This window comes from Panthera pardus, unplaced genomic scaffold (genome assembly GCF_024362965.1).
Source record: "Panthera pardus isolate Hobbes unplaced genomic scaffold, ASM2436296v1 HiC_scaffold_6, whole genome shotgun sequence".
Classification (NCBI taxonomy): domain Eukaryota; kingdom Metazoa; phylum Chordata; class Mammalia; order Carnivora; family Felidae; genus Panthera; species Panthera pardus.
In genome coordinates, this window is record NW_026526991.1 from 32377520 (window position 1) to 32392524 (window position 15005).

The following is a 15005-nucleotide window of genomic DNA, read 5'->3' on the forward strand; positions in this document are numbered from 1 at the left end:
ATTGCAGAATACTACCCCAGAATAATAAAAACTGAGAGTAAGTTGTAATCTAAAAAAAATAAAATATTTTATCATGTCAGCATTAAAATTTGTAGTAGATATCATATTCTGATTCTTTCATAGTCTTACCATTTTAATCTACCATCATACATCACTACGATACAATCCATAGATTGCTTCCAAGTTACATAACAATGACTATATATAATAACATGATTTTTAGTGGTATTTGAATGTAATTTCTTGGAAAAAAGAATCTTTACATTACCTAAATAATTTTATCCATTTATTAATTGATTAATATTTTTGGTGTGCCTGAAAAGAATCGGAATTGAAATTACCTTCTTTTCTCGATAAAATCATGGTACTTTCTCGAGATGCAGCATAGAGTGTTTATAAATGGTTTTGATGTTCAAAGTAGCTGCCTCAGTAGGATAGGAAAATAGATTAAGAAGGGTTTAAGTTTTATTATCTTTTTCTCATTATAAAATATTTTGTAAACTGCTCTCTTACTTATATTTCCAGTGCTTCATTAGCACAGACATAATAAAGTTTTATTTTTGCCTTTGATATCAGGGAAATCCTGCAGGACAAAGAAGAGTAATACTGGGTTCAAAAAAGAATTTTTTCCCCCAAAGGCCAGAACATTGCAACACCATTCACTTATTTTGTATCAAAACAGATTGTTTTGATATAAACTGAACTGTGTGTGAAAAATATATATAGTCGTTCCTGGTAAGATAAGAGCTGTGTAATTTTCAAATCTTGTAACAAACTATGTCACCTGTTTGAAAAATGTGTCATTTTTATAATGAGTTTATGTCAGCACAAGGTGTCAGATGGTAGCCCTAGGGAATGAAATTCTGTTTGTCCACTTACTTTGCATCCTATTTTTGATCTTTAAAAATAGACTGAAGTGATATGTGTGTCTTATGATTTTCTGGCTCTGCTATCTCTAACACCTTTCCTTATATGCACTTGTCAAAAATATAAGGATCTTTCATCACTAGCAGCATACTATATTGCTATACAAAGACTATGCCAATACTATGAGGAAAAATGAAAAAAAATTAAAAATCTGGACTTTTCACTGAAAGCCCTTATTTCCTAGACATTTACATTTTCTTCTGCTTTGCCTAGAGATAACAGATGGCTGGGTGGTGATTTGGGATGCTAATTAGGCTGCTGTGGTTTTCAGCTAACCTTAGGTAGACAGAGTCCTTTGGGGGCTGATTACCACTATGCCTTTTAAAAATGCTAGCAGATAACCATTAAATACCCTTTCCTAATGAACTTTTTATAAACAATAAAACTATGATTAACTCTAGTATGTGTGTGTGTGTGTGTGTGTGTGTATAAATCCTATACCAGCAATTCAGTAATTAAATGCACTGTAGCATTGTAAGAGTGATTTTTCAAGTTTTAACTGAGCTCCAAAACTAGTAGGCACACAACAAATGTAGACTAGTAGTATTTTTATGTGAGTCATTGAACCGTCTGTAATACAGTGACACAAAGGGAACTCCAGGCGAAATAGATTCTCCAGGGGCAGAGTTAAGAGCTGGGAAAATTTAGTCTAACTCAGTCATCTTGAATAAAACACTGAAAACTAAAGGGAAAGAACATGAACATTATCTCTGGTACGATATGTTAGGAAAGAACTATGATTAAATACACGAATGGGTAATGATATCCTATACAAAGGGAGATTTTTATCCAATTGATGTATGTGTGTTTTAAGATACTGTAAATGATATCTACATCAGTATTTATTAAATAACATTTTAAGTTTATTAACTGATTAAAAGATGCTCATGCTATATTTAGAAAACATACTTGGATAAGAAAATTGTTACATGTGGGGCACCTGGATGGGTCAGTCAGTTAAGTGTCTGGCTCTTGATTTCAACTCAGGTCATGATCTCACGGTTCATGAGATCCAGCCTTGCGTTGGTCTCTGCTCTGACAGTATGGAGCCTGCTTGGGATTCTCTCTCTTCCTTTCTCTCAGTGCCTCCCTGCTCTCAATCTCTCTCTCTCTCTCTCTCTCTCTCTCTCTCTCTCTCTCTCTCTCCCTCTCAAAATAAATAAACTTGAAAAACAAAAACTGTTACATGTTGAAATGGAATACCTTCTCCTGAGCCCCAAACAATATTTTTTTAAAATAAACATGAACACATTTTCTTTCAAGAATTGAAATGCAGTTATTTGAAATTTTAATTTGAACTGAGATCTGAAGTAACATTTAGACGTGCAAAGTTGTTGCAAATCTGACACTGAAGGTAAGTCTAATATTTGAATCAGTGCTGACTTTAGTAACAGAATCAAACAATCTCAAGTCTCCCATACAATGTATTTATCTGTCCAGAAGCAGGAGCAAAGTAGTTAAAAACAAAAGTTTTGGAATTAAAAAGTCCCTGGTTCAAATTCTGTCTGTAACATTTATTGAACTTGTGAAATTGGACACATTTCTTAACCCTTTTTAACTTCACTTACCTCAAGTGACTTAACTCTACATGGCTTCTGTAAAAACTAAATAAGGCAATTCACACTAAAGATTTACCACTCAGCCTAAAATGTGGTAAATATAGATGATATCATCATCATCATCGCCTTTGGAGGGATGTGAGAGATAAAATTATAGGTAAATACAGTATACATTCTAATAGCAAACACAGTTTTGAGGTTTGAGGTTAGAGAAATAATGTTAGAGAAAATAAGGTTAGAGAAATAGTGTTTTCTAGGAGTTTTATAAAAATTCCTTCTATAATTGATCTACTCTAGTTCATGTGTTTGGTAATGGTGGTCAACACGAATTCAAAAGAATCAGAAAAAAATTAAATATACATCAACTGGATTTGGATTATGAAAAACCTTTCTCTGTTCTAAGTTGGCTATGAAAACAGGTTACTTTTCAATAGAGTTGCACTGGATTTATTGAACTGCATTTCCAATATATGGAAATTTTAGTGGCAAGAATATGTTTTAATTCCTATTTCCCACCTATGTTAATATCCCCTCATTTCTAAGATTTATACACTTCTATATCAAACATTGTTTGAGCATAATCCACTGAAGTGCATGCCCATGTGATTTAGTAGTTACCAAATAGTTTATATGTTAATAGTTTTGAAACAAATTCATTAAAATCAGAAAATCAGAGATTCGGTTCTGTACTGGCATCAGTATTTTGTCTGCAGAGTCCAAAAGGGGTATTGCCTCCTGATGTGTCATCTTTTACATATTAATATGCAAATTTATATATATGTCAATGTGTTTCCTATTTTAAATTAAATCAGTTGATTCTAACACAGAATTTCATTATTTCAAGTAAAATTTTACGTGTGTTATTTCATTTTATTTTCCGTGGACTATTACCTCTGTTCCAAGATGATTCATTTTGAGAAATTCTACCCCATTTTACAGATTCCTCAGATTTATCTGTGAGGTACACAATATTCACTTAAGATAATTAAAGCTCAGAGAAACTAAAGGACTTGTCTAAAGAAACAGTAAATCAGGGGCAGAACTACAAGTGTAACCCAGATATTTTTAGTTGTATTGCAATGTACTTTCCATTACCTATTTGTTTCTTTATTTTACATATTCGTATGTGTGTGTGCACCTGTGTTTTCTTATAAGGAAAGGTATTTCAAGACCCCTTAACTGGTACGTATTTGTCATACTATTCTTACATCTTGTATCTCAATTGTCCAATACACCTCCTCTTTATAGAAGTTGCTTTGGGGGCCTGAATGGCTCAGTCTTTTAAGCGTCAGACTTTGGCTCAGGTCAAGATCTCGCAGTTTGTGGGTTCAAGCCCCACGATTGGGCTCTGTGCTGACAGCTCAGAGTCTGCAGCCTGCTTTGGATTCTGTGTCTCCTTCTCTCTCTCTGCTTCTCCCTGCTCACACTCTGTCTCTCTCTTTCTCTCTCTCAAAAATAAACATTTAAAAATTAATAAAACAGAAGCTGCTTGTTTACTCTCCGTGCTCCATTCACTCTTCTTGACATGTTCAGCTATTTTGAAATTTTGATCAAAACAAAACTCATAAAAAATTTACTAATTTACTTCTCTTAAAAAAAGAAACATTAAAAAACATAAGCAAATACTGATGTTTTATCTAGTCCCGGATTCTGAATTTGAAATAACAGCAGGAAACAACCAGTTGAAGCATATGGTATTTTCTCTGAAAATCTTGAAAGCCCGTTAACTTCAACGTTTCCATGAATGTAGCACAATATGAATGTACTGTTTCTCTGTTGATTTGCGTTGTTATTGTATTTATGTTATGAATGTAGAAAATGCTTATAAATAAAAGACTGCTAACTTTGTGCAGCTTCTAGTCACAATACCATCCTTTTAACAAATCACTCTGCCAGGTAGGACCTCAGGTTTGGTGAACTAGGAAGACTCGGTCCCTGACTTTTTTAACTTTTAAATCTAGTTCAAATATGAGGGGAGAGACACTTATTTCTGTAATGCAATGATTTTGAAAAATTAATGAACATAGCATATATCATACCAGGAATACCAATTAGTAGATTGCTGGCCCAATCCAGATAATAGGATTCAAAATATGGCAGTGGCAATGTGATAGAAAAAGAAGAATCATATCAAGGATCAGTTTTTGTCTCATTAATGTTTGGTTAACTTACCCTGTTTGTCTCTTTTCTGTCTGTTTTCTGAAGGAAACATATTATTCTAGTTTCTTCCCTCACATTATCAAAAAATAACCTCTAGACACGAAGAAAAAAAAATAGGCTGATTTCCAATTATTTTATCTTTTATTTTTTTATTTTGACAATTCATTACATTACATTAAAATTACAATCATAGTAAAGACAACACAGATTTCTCAAATGCTTACTTTTTATCACATTTAGGTTACTTTTTTTTTTTTACCTCTCACATGCACACACAAACTCTCCCTCATGCACACACATACAAATGTACATACTTTTTTTTCTGAACTTTTTTAGATTATGTTGATGTCCCTTTACCCATAAATACTTGGGTGTGTATTTCCTAAAAACTAGACATAATCAGGGGCGGCTGGGTGGCTCAGTCAGTTAAGCATCCGACTTTGGCTCAGGTCATGATCTCATAGTTCGTGAGTTCCAGCCCTGCATCGGTCTCTGTGCTGACAGTTCTGAGCCTGGAGCCTGCTTCAGATTCTGTCTCCCTCTCTCTCTGGCCCTTACCTTCTTGAGCTCTGTCTCTCTCTCTCAAAAAAAGATAAACATTGGGGCGCCTGGGTGGCGCAGTCGGTTAAGCGTCCGACTTCAGCCAGGTCACGATCTCGCGGTCCGTGAGTTCGAGCCCCGCGTCAGGCTCTGGGCTGATGGCTCGGAGCCTGGAGCCTGTTTCCGATTCTGTGTCTCCCTCTCTCTCTGCCCCTCCCCCGTTCATGCTCTGTCTCTCTCTGTCCCAAAAATAAATAAAAAATGTTGAAAAAAAAATTAAAAAAAAAAAAAAGATAAACATTAAAAAAATTTAAAAACTAGACATAATCCTACAAAACAACTGTACAATTATTTACTATCTCATGTGTTTCAATGTATCCAATCTAATCTTTAGCAACTCAATTGTCATTCTCTGGCATAAGGTCTGTTTTTCCTCATCTTTACTCTGCTTACCCATTTATTCATCTGTCTCACAAATTTAGATTTCCACGTACAAACCTCTAGCCAATTTCTAGTTATTCCTGGCCCTAAATTTAGGAACATGACCACATCTAACACATACCACAAAAAACCTATCCTGACAAGTTGAGGTTCTGATGGAGCCAATAGTCATCTGGCCAGAAATGAGGTTTGAGCCTTCATGGGGCTCATCTGTTTCAGGGAGGAACACATTTTTCACACCAATGTCCATGAAGATGAACTGTGCTAAAGCCTATGCCCTTGAGCCTAGAAAATGGAAGTAATGAAGGTGATTTACTCCATGTAAGTCTAACTTCTACATGGGAAAGGGTTTCCTGTGGAAGAGAGTATGGTCAATGTACTGTACTTTTTCTCTCTCTTCCACCACCCCACCCCCAGGAAGGTTTCCATAACAAAACCAGATAAAATACTTCAAAGGCAGACAGTAATCTCTTTAAAAAAAAAAGTTCCTTTAAAGTGGAAGTACAAAATAAATTTACATATTTATACAGCACATACTCTAAATAGTCTGTTACATGAATAATTATACTTTAAACATGAACCTTAAATAAATGCATTCTTCAGTAGGAAAATACATATTTAAATGTGATGTAACAGCTCACATATTTATACAGGATATATTCTAAACACTATGTAACTTCAATAATTGTACTTTAATGTACTTCACATAAATGTTTTCCACTGGCAGAACACATTTTTACTATATAAAGATGAGCATAATGCCCTTTATCATGAAATTATACATGTGTTTTTGTTTGTTTTTAAGGTAGGGAAAGAGTACCTATGGGAACTAATGTATAATGCCTATTGTGCTTAGTGTTGTATCTATTAGATTCTAATATCTGACTTATTGCAATATCTTAGAAACTGGTCTTCTTATTCCTGACTTGTCATTTCCCTAAATTATTGCCACTAACTGGTGGCTACGTTTTGTTGCAAGAAATAAAGATGACAAGTGTGATCCTGCTTCAGATGTTTGTACTATTTGAGATTACAAAACTGTAATTCACTAATTTATGATTAAATTATATAACAAAACCATTAAGGGACAATATCTCTTTTCTTACTTATTTTGCGGATAGAGAAATAAAATATTCCACATAATTTCACTTTAGAATACCTCATGTAGGGGTGCCTGGGTGGCTTAGTTGGTTAAGCGTCCCACTTTAACTCAGGTCATGATCTCACAGTCTGTGAGTTTGAGCCCCGCGTCAGCCTCTGTGCTGAGAGCTGAGATCCTGCTTAGAATTCTCTCTCTCTCCCTCTTTCTCTGCCCTTCCCCCACTCTTTATCAAAATAAATAAACTTAGAAAAAAAGAATACCTCATGTATGTGGTGTTAAAGTTATTCAGTATCTTGGGGGACTGTGTGGCTCAGTGAGATGAGTGATTGACTCTTGATTTCAGCTCAGGTCATGATCCCAGCATCATGGGATCAAACCCTGAACCGTTCTGTGCTGACTGTGGTGCCTGTTTGGGATTCTCTCTCTCTCTCTCTCTCTCTCTCTCTCTTTCTCTGTCTCTCTCTGTCTCTCTCTCTCAAATAAAAAAAAGTTAAATTAAAATTAAAAAAATTAAAAAATATATTCAGTATCTTGACTGTCGTGGTGGATACAAGAATCCTACACATGTGGTTAAATTGTATGGAACTTTAAAATGCACACATACACCTACCAAAATGACCACAGGTAAAACATAATAAATCTAAACAAGCTATTGTATCATATCAGTATCTTGGTTGTGATATTACACAATTGTATTGCAAAATGATACCTTTGAGGGAAACTGAGCACAGTATACAAGGAACCTCTGTGTATTATTTCTTACAACTGCATATGAATCTAAAATTATTATGACAAAATTTTAAATTAAAAAAATGATACTCTTAAACGATTTTGTTCCAGTTGAATATTATTAAGAAAAATATTTGATATTACACATTTATTCTGCATCAATTTGAAGTTTATCTCAAGGAATGTTGTTAAATATATTCAGTTTGCAATAAGAATCTAGGCAAATGAATATCATAAAACATGTATACTCAATATCTGATTATTTAAAATAAAGTAGGACTATTATTTATTATATTTTGGATAAAAATTAAAAATGTTGGGGCGCCTGGGTGGCGCAGTCGGTTAAGCATCCGACTTCAGCTCAGGTCACGATCTTGCGGTCTGTGAGTTCGAGCCCCACGTTGGGCTCTGGGCTGATGGCTCAGAGCCTGGAGCCTGCTTCCCATTCTGTGTCTCCCTCTCTCTCTGCCCCTCCCCCATTCATGCTCTGTCTCTCTCTGTCTCAAAAATAAATAAACGTTAAAAAAAAATTAAAAAAAAAATTAAAAATGTTAATTTGCCTGTCGCAATCAAAGAATTCATTATGTTGCTAATTGGGCTTGTTTTGTGATAAGAAAGGTAGATATTTTCTTATGTGTGTTTTACTCTCATTTCTCTTGCTTTCTTTTCCTTTACTTCCCAACTTCTACATCACCATTCCAACCCATTTTCCACGACACAGCTAGAACAGACTTTTTTAAAAATGCAAATGCTTCTGCTACTTCTCCATGCCAAAGTCATCAGTAAGTCTTGTGGCAAGAAGCAGATTTACCACAAAGCTAAAGAAATTTAATCTTTAGGGTCCCTTACATGCACAGACTCTGCCCAAGGCTCTGTACTTATTTTAGAGTTTTTAATTTTCTGTTGTTGTCTTCAAGAAGGCAAAATATGATTATACTTCAAGAACCATGAAGCTGGAAGCCAACGCTGCCTGTCATCTTTTAAATTATTTATTTATTTCAATTTTTAAATATTTATTTTTGAGAGAGAGAGAGACAGAGTGTGAGTGGGCGAGGGGCAGAGAGAGAGAGAGAGGGAGACACAAAAGCTGAAGCAAGCTTCAGGCTGTGCGCTGTCGGTACAGAGAGCCCGGACACAGGGCTCAAACCCACAATCTGTGAGGTCATGACCTGAGCCGTAGTCAGAGACTTAACTGACTGAGCCACCCAGGCACCCCCTATCATTTTATTTCTTTCTATTTCTAGTGGTACCCTCCAAGCCCCTCATCCTCCTTTTGCCTGGATTGCACTAATGGTCAAATGATCTTGTCTTCCTATGGCAAATAGGTCAAGCCTCCCTCAAAGTTCTAGTTCTAAAACTCTAGTCTTATTTATACCCACAGCTATTTCCTAGGCCTCTTCCTTAAAATTGGAGAAGTCCCTTCTTACCTAAATGTATTGAATTGGATTTCCCCCTTCCAACTCTCCTTCAACCAGTTTCTTCTTTACTCGCCAACATGTTCACATTTTCCTTCAATTTTAACTTTTCTACATGCATATGTAAACTCATTCAGATTTGTTTCTGCTCAGACACTGCAGCAGCAACACAACTGTGAAGGACACACAAATAGGCCTTGGGATTCCTATTCCTATCTGGCTACTGCTTTTTATGTTACAAACTTCTTGTAAGTAGGCTCTGCACAATTTATGTTTCTCAGTTCTCCCCTCTCCCATTAATTGTCTGAAACTTACTCCCAAGATTATTAATAAACTTTCTGCTAAATCCCGTGTTGTTTGTTTGTTTGTTTGTTTTTTAGTCAATCTAGTTTATGGTTGGCCTGTGGCATGGCTACTTATTCCTTGAAATACACTTCCTGAGGCTCCACTGTATTCACCAGAATCCTGCTGTCCTCCTACTGGCCTGGGTGTTCCATTGGGTTCCTATTCCATTGTTTATCCCTGAAATGTTCCCATACTAGGCTTACTTTTTAAAAATTTTATTTTTTAGAGCATTTTAGATTTAGTTCAACATTGAGAGGAAGGTACAGAGATTTCTCATATAATCCCTTTCCCTCACAAGCAAGCCTCCTTTTTATTTTAATTAAAATTGTGTAGTGTTTATTTATTTTTGAGAGACAGAGTGTGAGCAGGGGAGGGGCAGAGAGAGGGAGACACAGAATCTGAAATAAGTTCCAGGCTCCGAGCTGTCAGCGCAGAGCTGGTCACAGGGCTCGAATTCATGGAATGCGAGATCTTGACCTGAACAGGAGTCAGAAGCTTAACCCACTGAGCCACCCAGGTGCCACGGACATAGCCTCCCTTATCATCAACATCCTCCACCCAAGTAGTACATTTGTTACAACTAATTAAACTATATCTGTTAGCCATCACACCATTATCACCCAATGTCCCTCAATTACATTGGAGTTCACTCTTCATGTTGTACATTCTGTTTGGACAAATTTATAATAACCTGTCATTGTAGCATTATAGTGAATACTCTCACTGCCCTAAAAATACTCCATGCTTTGCCTGTTCATCCTTCCCTCCTCTCTAACCCCAGAAAACCACTGATCTTTTTTCACTGTTCCATATTTTTATCTTTCCTAGAATGTCATAGAGCCCGAATCATATACTATGTACCTTTTCATACTGGCTTTCTTCACTTAGTAACATGCATTTAAGTTTTTCCATCTTTTCAGCACTTGACATCTCGTTTCTTTTTAGCACTGAAAAACAGTTCATTGTCTGGATATGTCATGGTTGCTTAATCCATTTACCTACTGTGGGACACCTTTGTTGTATATAACTTTTGGAAATTGTAAGATGCTATAAACATTTGTGTTCAGGTCTTTGTGTGGACATGTGTTCAACTCCTTTGAGTAAACACTGAGGAGCATGATTGCTGGATCATATGATAAGAGTATGTTTAATTGTATAAGAAAACTCCCGACTTTCAGTGTTGCTATATGATTTTACATTCTTACCAGCAGTGAATGAGTTCTTCTTGATCCATGTCCTTACCAGCATTTGATCTTCTAATGTGCTGAATTTTGACCATTCTAATAGGTAAGCAGTCATATCGTGTTGTTTTATTTTTATTTATTTATTTATTTAATGTTTATTTATTTTTGAGACAGAGAGAGACAGAGCATGAACGGGGGAGGGGCAGAGAGAGAGGGAGACACAGAATCGGAAACAGGCTCCAGGCTCTGAGCCATCTGCCCAGAGCCTGACGCGGGGCTCGAACTCACGGACCGCGAGATCGTGACCTGAGCCGAAGTTGGACGCTTAACCGACTGAGCCACCCAGGCGCCCCCATATCGTGTTGTTTTAATTTGCATTTCTCTGATGACATATGGTGTAGAGCATATCTTTGTATGTGTATTTGTCTTCTGTGTGTCTTCTTGGTGAAGTGTCTGTTATGGTCTTCAGTCTATCTGTGTTTTTAGTGGGTTGTTTGTGTTCTTATGGAGGAGTTTTAAGAGTTCTTTGTATAGTTTGGGAGACAGATATGTCTCTTGTATGTTTTTTCTTCCAGATGTGACTTGTCTTATTCTCTTGACATTGTCTTTTACAGAATAGAGGACTTTAATTTTAATGAAGTCAAACTTACCAATTATTTCTTTCATGGATGGTGTCGGTGTTGTATCTAAAGTCATCACCATACTGAAAGCCATCTAGAATTTTTGCTATGCTATCTTCTAGTTTTATAGTTTTGTGTTTTATGTCAGATCGGTGATACACTGGATTTAATTTTTTATGAATGTCAGTTGTTCTAGCACCATTTGTTGCAAAGATGATCTTTGCTCCATTGCATTGCCTTTGCTCCTTTGTCAAAAACTGGTTGACTATATTTGTGCCAGTCTGTATTTGGGGTCTCTATTTTATTGCATTGATCTATTTGTCTATTCTTTCACCAATCTGAGCAAAAGTGATATGCTCATTAACCTTAATTGAATAATCATACGAATAAGTTGCTAAGTATAATCCATGATCATTGTTATTTAGGAAAAATGCACTACTACACCCAGTGAGTATATGGCAGCTAGGCCTGATATGGAAAGGGTTTCTTTGAGAACATATATTTGAGCTGAAATCAAAGCAGAAGCAGGTATTAACTTACCAAAAAGAAGATAAAGTATTGCAGGTGGTAGTGGCAGCAGGATAAACGTCCTGAGGCAGTATATGGAGCTTTTGAAATTTTGGACATCTGTCATGAGTTGCAGAGACTTTTGTAAAAGCAGTTTAATTTACTTTTGGAGTATTGTGTCTCCTCTACTGAATGTACTGGTCGTGTTGTTGCTCAAGTCCTTCTGTCTTCCCCTTGCCAGGGAATGTGTATGTAATCCAAGCGAAGACAGTCATATGTTTTTTCCTTCCAACATGACTTTGGAACAGGATTTTTTTTTTAAAGAAAATAAAATTGGAGCTCATTCATTTCTGTATGGACACATTAAGTACTTCTCTCTAGATTCCAGAAAATCTTTTTCTTTCTTTTTTTTTCCTGTGCCTATTTTCCTGTTTTCTTGTCAGTCAGTCTGTGAAGTCTTCCATTTAATTCTTGATAATTTACCTTTATGCTGAAGTTAGTTCAATTCAGTTTTAATTTTTCACATTGAAAGAACCTAGCGATATATATGAAAAAGAACATGGAATTTTTGAATACAAAATTGGTCATTGTGGGTGAGTCAAAAGAATGAAAGAATGAACCAAATATAATTAGGGCAGAGAAAGGGATGGATAATACCCATTTTGAGTCTGGTTTAAGGATTATGTCTTTTTGTTAAGATAATAGGAGAGCCATTATTATAAAATATTGAAGAAGAGTTACATGACCAGATTCATGCTTTAAAAACATAGTTCAGGATTGTTAGGAAAATACAATGTGAACAGAAAGAGGAAATGCAATATCATTTAGGAAATTGTTACATTAGGGAAACAAAATTTGGGAAGGAGAAAGCAGGTGAATTTCAGAAGTATTTAGGTCGCAAAACTGACAGATGGGTCTCTCATGGTAGCAGAAAGGAATAGTGAGTGTATAGGATGACCCTTGGGTTTCTTGAAATATCAGATATGGCTTTCAGGATGAGTTTCTTAAGTCTCTGGTTTTTAGAACTAGATAATATAAAATGCCATTTGTAATGAAATGGGAAATAATTGAAAATTAGATTTAGGCATATTTTAGGTTAGGCATTGAATAAGCTAAATTATTAGCAATTTTGAGCCATACAAGTAAAGATGTCCTGTAGACATTAACTATTTGTGTCTGAGGCCTAAGAAATAGTTTTGGGGGTCATCTCCAGCCAAGACTTTTCTGAGTTCCGGATACATATGCCAACTTCCTATTTGGCATCTCTATTTGGAGGCCTCCAATGCACTTCATACTCCATTTGTACAAAACCTGAAGTCTGCCTGCACTCTCCTCAAAAAGCACACACTCTTCCTCTTCGACTACTGCTCATCTCAGTGAAGATCACCACTATTCACCCAGTTCCACAGCAAGGGATGATAATTATTTGTTCTTTCTTCTACAGTTCCCATTTCAAAAACAATCAACAAGGTCTTTTTACATCAAAAATTGTTCTCAAAATAAGTTTGATTTTATTATATACTTATGCCATACCATAATTCTTTGCTTTTATTATGCAATTGTGAACATTAAACTTTGCGTTTTATCTAGAAGTTGAATATATTCCAAAGAATGATGTGTGTGATCCTTTTAATGTCAGGCGTTATTCTCTCTGGTTTTACTATTGTTATTAGGTTGCTATATTTAAATTTAATGAAGCATTTATTCTCAATCAAGAAGACCAATGAGATGATACAATTCTATAAGTCTGTGGTATGAAATCAGAGTAATAAACTTTATTTGGTGTGAGATGAGAAATGATTGAATATGCTTTCTATTCATTAAGATTCTTTTATTCTTCTTGTATGGTATTTATAAGTCAAGTAAATAATAAAAGGTGTTAGATTTTTTTCCCCCAATCTTTGCTGTGAACTTAAGTCATAAAGTGTAAAGGCAAATCTTCCTGGAGAAGGACAACCTGTTCCGTTTTATGATCCTAGGATGCAACAATATAAAACACAATTCACTTCTGACATCCCATGGTAAAGTCAATCTTCATTATAAATCTACTCTTCCTAAACATGTAAGTCTTTTTAAAGAATAAGGTAAGGGGGGAAATAACACAAAGTAGTGTATGTTGCTTAATAAATATCAAGTTTTGAAATAGTTATTTCAAATGTCAACATAGGAAATTCAGAGATTTTGTACTCAAATAAAGGAAATTAGTGTATGGATTTATAGTGTGTTAATAAAATCTGTATAATACACATAAAATATGTGTAAACGTATAACATAAAAATTTCTTCTATTGCTCCTAAATTAACTAGAAAAATAAGAACAAAGAAACAAAAATAATTCCTTTCTTAGGCAACTGTTTTTCAATTTTCTCTAAGCAAACAAGCAAAAACTATCCACATTTTGAAAGTTATTCATCCACTGAACTAATTGTTTTTAGTATTATTTTGCCTTGCATATTGCATCTTTACAGTGCTATTCACATGTGAAGTATTTCTTAGATTTGATCCATGGACCACCGCACTTACTAAATAAAAAGATTTCTGATCCCTGCCGCAAACATATTATAGCAGAAAAAATGGGTATCGGGTCTAAGAATGCATTTAAATTCCACTCAGTGATACATTAAATTTTAGAACGAGTGCTATTGAAAACTCCCCCAGGGGTGATTTTATTTTGCCATACAGAAAGTAATACAGAGAGTAAGCATCAAGCAAGAAAAGGCGATATCAAGTTTACATTGCTAACAAGTAAAACTGATAACATTTTTGGACTTGAAATCCAGTGGCCCTCCAAATAAATGCAAATTTCATGGTGAATATGATCTTTCCAAAGCAAGGAAGAAAACCTAATAGAACAAATGTCACTGTAAGTTTTAGGATTTTTGCCCGTTTTTTTTCTTGCCTCTCTAACATGTAACCTAAAATTTTCATAGCCAGGAATAGATGTTTTTAAATTATTGATTATCATAAAATTCCATATTAATTTCAATCTTCTTTATTCTTTTGCACATTCTCTGTATGTGTAAATACAGAGTACATTTACATAGATAAATTTAGAAGGATAAATTCATTTTTGACATACTGTAATAAATTTACTTGGACCTACTAAATATTTTATTTAAGAGACTAAGCTATATATAACACAGGATTTTTGTATCTTCAAATATAGGCGAGTCCTCTAATATATATTTTATGTCATTAGGATTAAAAGATAAGTTGAGGGGCCCTGGGTGGCTCACTCGCTTGAGGGTTGAGCTTCTGACTTAGGCTCAGGTCATGATCTCACGGTTGACGAGTTTGAACTCCACATCATGCTCTGTGCCGACAGCTCAGAGCCTGGAGCCTGCTTAGGATTCTGTATCTCACTCTCTCTCTGCCCCTCCCTTGCTCATGCTCTGTGTCTCTTTGTCTCAAAAATAAATATAAACATTAAAAAATTTTTTTTTAAAAAGATAAGTTGAGAAATAGATGCTTATGAAG